Here is a 6,000-nt window from a genome sequence, read left to right as displayed (position 1 = left end):
TATTTTGAAGCGAATGAAAGAACATTAATATTTATTTGAAAAATCCTAGATAGCTTTCCTGAAACTGACCATTCCCAGCATTATTTTAATAAATAAATAAGCCCTCAACTTTGCATGCACCAGGTAAATAATGAATTTTCTCTGCAATTTATTCAGTCACTGTCTAAATGGTAAAGATGCTTCACTATTTACCAGGCTGCTGCCAATGACGTTGATTCATCAAAATGCCAGGTGTAGCAAAAGTGATATCACATGCCATGTGACCCCTGTGTGATGTTACAGGAAGTGGAATCACACAACCTTTGACCTGGTGAAATCACAAGAAGTGACATCACCTGCCTTGTGACCCACCCTGATGATGTTACAGGAAGTGACATCGCAAGGCATTTGGCCTGATGCCATCACAGGAAGTAACATCACATGATCTTTGGACTCCATGAAATCAAAGGATGTGACGTTGCTTGGTGCAATCACAGGAACTGTTGCATCTAACTTTTGGTTACTTACATCACACACAGAGGCTGGAAAATCTGTATAGATACAAAATATATAAACCCTGTTGAAAATGTATATACATACATTATTTCAGGTAGTATCTCTAGATATACAATTAAGATAATTTAGCATTGATTAAGAACCGATCAAATAGTGTACAACAATGGAAAATACGCTGGGTAAGTTGAAATAAGCCATTATCAATATCACATAACTTATAAAATGGGAAGGTTGATTGGCCTATAATGTTGAAAACAAGTTCACTTTTTCTTGTGTTTTAGAAATTAAGAGTTCCTTGTAATCAAACCTTCTTCTTGGAACATAGATAACAGTGCTATTTAAGGTCAAGTTCTCCCAGCAGCCTTCCTTTCCATGACATGGGATACATACTTCCAAACATCTGGAGCCATTGAACTTCTTCTACAGAAAACATGCACATCACTGGTACAGTACTTGTGTTGATCACTAATATGCTTGTTCCGCATTAGCATGTTTACAGAGTGTTAAGAAAATTTGGGTAGATTTTACTCACATGGACAAAGATACTGGCTGTCATCTTGATACTCCATTACTGGTAAGAGGAGGTGCTGCTGCTCAGCTTCCTTGAAAAGAAGAAGGCATCGACTGAGCGGTTAGAAGGAGGTCAAGATTTTGCATGTCCCCATCTAGAATTCTATCTGTTGGTATGAGCAGCAGCAGGTTTTAGTGATTATTGGGTCATCCTCCTATGTAGAGGCTGACTTGATTTTTAAGTTGATACTCAGCTAATATGAAATCTAGAATAGGCTGACAGTGCCACAGATATGGTATTTAGATCTCCGAATAGGATACTGGCTGGTACAAAGAACAGTTGCTCTACTGATAATTGCCAGTCTTGATGAAAGAACAAACAGGTGGACAGCAAGTGCTTGGCAGCAGGAAATCAAGGTGGCTAATAGTGCTTTGTAATACTCTTCCCATACGTCTACAGATGACAAGCTGATATGATGAGGCTGTATATCCACTGTGACAGAAAGAAACTAAATGGACAGCAAGTTGGTGCTTTGCCTATAGTGCTTAGAAGCGTGGTTGTTGCTCTCTTCTTGCCCCTGCAAAGATTACTGATTTTTATATCAGTTGCATATGCCGCAAGGTGAGTAGAAGAGACAGAGACTTAAATAATTGTTGCCTGCTTAGTCATCAGGAGAAGGCCGATACTGTTTGGAAGCATGATAGCTTCTGTTGTCTTGACCCTGCACAGGGTCCTGGCTTCTGAGATTTTCCTGGCAGCGGCATAGGCCTCAAGCGGAATAGAGACTGATTGAGGAATAACTGTTGTTTGCTTAGCCATCAGGAGAGGGCCGTTACTGCATGGCAGCATAGTAGCTGCTGTCTTTGTGATTCTAGCATAGGGTATTGGCTTATGTGATCACTGGCACATATCTTCAGGTGGCGTAGGCCTCAGGGGGAATAGAGATTGATGGAGGAGTAACTGTTGTTTGCCTGGCCGTGAGGAGGAGGTAGGCCCTGCTTGGCAGAGGGGTTGATGCAGTCCTCCTGTTCCTGCAGTTGACACTTCCTTCTATGATCACTGGCTGATGTTTTCAGACTGTAAATGTTTCAAGGTGAAAACAGATTGACTGCAGATCAGCCGTTGCTTGCCTGGCCAGACTGAGGAGGTGGATATGCTTGGCAGCATGGTAACTGATGTCTATGTGCCCCTGCATAGGTAACTGACGTTTGCAATCACTGGTGGATATCTTCAGGTGGTGTTTACCTCAAGGTGAGAAGAGACTGAGACAGAATGAGAAATTAGCTGTTGATTGCCTAGACATTAGCAGAAGGACGATACTGTTTGGCAGCGTGATAGCTTTGGTCTGTTTGGCCCTGCATAGGGTACTGGCTGTTGAGATTTTACAGGCAGATTTCATCACGTGGCATAGGCCTCAAGGAGAATAGAGACTGATTGAGAATTAACTGTGAAAGTGTGAGGCTGCTTCTCTGAGGCTGCTTTTCTGAATGAGCGAAAGGACCAGCTCATTTTTAATAAGACACCTCTGGTGGGGCATGTCAGCAAATCTGTCAAAGGCTTCATTCAAATTTAGCTTATTAACCTCATTAGGTTTACATGCCATTATCATTAAATCACTAAGTCTCTTGTCTCCACATTTATTGTGCAAATCATGTTTTACCCTTTCCTTGACGGACAAGAATCTCTTATTTGTAGCAGCAGTAATAGGTAATGTAAGAACTAGATTAAAAAGATCCCAAACCTGAGGAAATGTTCCTGGTAGATTCATGAGATACTTGACCACCCACACAGAAGGGGACCCCTGAAACTGATGGCTGGCAGAGGGAGCAGGGGAATGAAACTACTAGCAATACAGAAAAACTCTGCTCTGCCCAAAGTTAGCTTGATCTGGTGCTGGTAAGTCACCGATAAGGAAAGCTCGGTCCTACAAACAAATTGTCCTCATAAATGTAATACATACAAGTAAATTGGAAAAATACATATATTTATTGACATTAGTTAATCAATACAAAAGACATTAAAATCAATGTCACAAATATTAATATCAATCTACATCATGAGTCACACACACTCATTCTATCAAATCAACCAAATAACCACATATTCAAGCATACTCAGACATCCCATCAGGTAATAATTCATTGGATCACAATAACAGTATTTAAGTGATGCCAAAAGTCTTCCCCAAAATGTATTAGCAAATATGCTATATCGACGTAACATGGACAGTTAAGCAAGAGGGATGCACAGTCCTCAACTTTTCACACAGTTCAAGATTACAATTTCTTTTCCAGGAGGAAAATAGATGCAGGGGAGACACAGGGCTCCAGCGCTGGATATCGATGTACATGTTACATCGATATCGCATATTTGCTAATACATTTTGGGGAAGACTCTTGGCATCAGTTAAATACTGTCATTGTGAGCCAATGAACTGTTACCTGATGGGATGTCTGAGTATGCTTGAGTATGTGGTAGTTTGGTTGGTTTAATAGAATGAGTGTGTGTGACTCATGATGTAGATTGATATTGATTTTCGTGACATTGATTTTTATGTCTTTTGTATTGATTAATTAACCAATATCAATAAATATATGTATTTTTCCAACTTACTTGTATGTAGTAGATTTGGGAGGACAATTTGATTGAAGGACCGAGCTTTCCTTATCGGTGACTTACCAGCACCAGATCAAGCTAACTTTGGGCAGAGCGGTGTTTTTCTGTATTGCTAGTAGATACATGAGATACACCTGACAGAGTGAATATCCGGTACACTCTTGTCTGAAAGATACGATTTTGCAGTATCCAGTTCGGATTGTCAAAGACTTTGGTCTAACTAATGCAGAGGAACAGTTCAAAGAATGAACATTCCGAAAGCTCATATGAGACCCATGTTGTCTGTAAATCGAGCACCAAACTCATTTACAAATCTATCCAAAGTAGAGAAATAAGCTTTCTGCTTTAAGAACTCAAACAGTGGAATTTGACTTTCTGAGACATCAAAATAGCTGGATCTTTTCCCTACAGAGATATGGACAAAATAATCTGTCAGTTTGTTACTCAATTTATGGTGTCTCAAAGGTAGAGCCCTTGGATTGGATTTCTCCACACTGCTTTACTAAGTCCTTAGCCTGACTAAGCAATTCAGTCCACCGACTGTCTTGACAATGTTTCACGGAGTCACTTTTCGTTGACTTAATTAGGTCACATACTCTCAGCAAGTCAAGGTGTTTTCTCTGTAGTAATTCGGATAGGCTGTGAATCTTTCATAGAATGAGTTCCATACATTGCAATGTAAGTAAAAAACACAACGTTTTCAATGTTCTTAAGAATTCCTTCGGCTTCTGAACTAGCCTCCTTGTCATGTTGTTGTAATTCTATTACATGGAGAACAACGATAATAGACTCAAATCGCATCTGTACTTTTGTAACACAGGAGTACAAGTAAAACCATCTCGTAACTGAGAGTCTTTCTGCTCGATTACACACAGATTACTCTCTTTCTGAGCTTTCACAAAGAGCTCATGCCTTGGTGAACTTTGTGAGGGAAAAAACTGCTTGCAATGTTGTAAAGAAATGTTTTACTGGTTGCATGTTAGTTACTGCTTGCACGAATGTAAGGTTTAGGCGATGGGCATGGCAGTGTAAATAAATTGCTTGTGATGCAATCTCTCTTATTTGTGCTTTGCCACCATTAACACAGCCACTCAAAACGGATGATCCATCGTAGCACTGTGCAACACATTTCTTCCAGGCAAGTCCAGCTTTCTGTACTGCTTCAACAATGGCTGCAACAAGGCGGAAGGCATCTAACTTGTCCATATGGTAACATCCTATTGCATTCTCCTGAATATTTCAATCACCATCAACAAAATAGATAATAAAACTCAGCTTTTCTTTATGTGAAACATATTTGGTTTCATCAACTAGCACTGCATAATATTTTGTCAAGTTTTTGACAATGCGCTCGCGGACAAGATCTGCCACCACATATATCATGTCATTTTGGTAATCAGGAGAGGTATAGTGCCCATATCTACTGGGCATTTTTTACTTTTAACATTTCATCTTTCCAAAAAGATTATCTCTAACAATTCAATGAAATTTCCCCTATTGTGAGAATCATCGGTTTCAGCTGTGGCATGGAATGCAAGCCCTTGACAACCTAAGAAACATACTACCTTAAGTAGCTGCTCCACATGCTGTCCATTCTCCTCAATTTCCCGCTCCGCACCTCTAACTAGTAAGAAAGCGACTGCTGACAGTTTGGAGGCTGCTGTCATCTTTTGAGGTTGGTTCAAGCAATAAATGAGGATTGATGCTTCTCTGACTTCGAACGTTTGGACACAGAACAAGTAAGCTTTTCCCACTTACTGAAGCCAATATCAACAAATGCAACATTGGCAAGTTCACATCTTCTCCCCACCGTAGCAGCACTAAAATGCCTGCCTGAAAAAAAATAAACAGCATCTTTAAGGAGTGAATTCTCTACCCAAGGGTAGGTTTTATGATCTCCATTAAACCTACTGTATGGAGTTAAGGGTAATGTTTGCAGTTTTGGTTGCACTGGGTCACGATAATGATTAAGTGACAAGCCGTCTGCCAAGGATTCACTTGCCGGTTGGGATTTTGATGTTGGTGTCTGACTAGTTTCTCTGATCTAATGTGCCTCTATTATGTCACTCCCCCAAAAAGAGTTGGCTGTATTGTCATCACAGGATTTGAACAGTCAGCACGGCCAACCAGGGAAGTACTGTCTAAGCCACCAACATAAGATGAATCTTCAACCTCAGTGTGAAACGAACACTCAGAACTGTCAGCATGTGAAGAAATATCACTAATGTCAACAGTGGCAGAACTATCCTCGGCACAGGGAGAAGCAGCTGCAATGGCTGCAGATGATGTTTTAAGGCTGTCATAATAGTGTGAACATATGCCTTCACTGCTCCATAGAGCAGCATCAGAAAACCTTTTTGTTCTCTTGCCTCCATTAT

The 6,000-nt window shown here is 40.4% G+C and overlaps 1 pseudogene; it reads right to left on the bottom strand.

The window, feature by feature from the left end:
• Window positions 1–3,884: 3,884 nt before the first annotated feature.
• LOC146811680 (zinc finger MYM-type protein 1-like) lies at window positions 3,885–5,053 on the bottom strand (annotated as a pseudogene).
• Between the last annotated feature and the right edge of the window lie 947 nt (window positions 5,054–6,000).

The sequence above is a fragment of the Triturus cristatus genome, chromosome 7 (assembly GCF_964204655.1).
Source record: "Triturus cristatus chromosome 7, aTriCri1.1, whole genome shotgun sequence".
Taxonomy (NCBI): Eukaryota; Metazoa; Chordata; class Amphibia; order Caudata; family Salamandridae; genus Triturus; species Triturus cristatus.
Note: the sequence above shows the minus strand (reverse complement) of the source record. Positions and strands in the feature narration are given on the sequence as shown.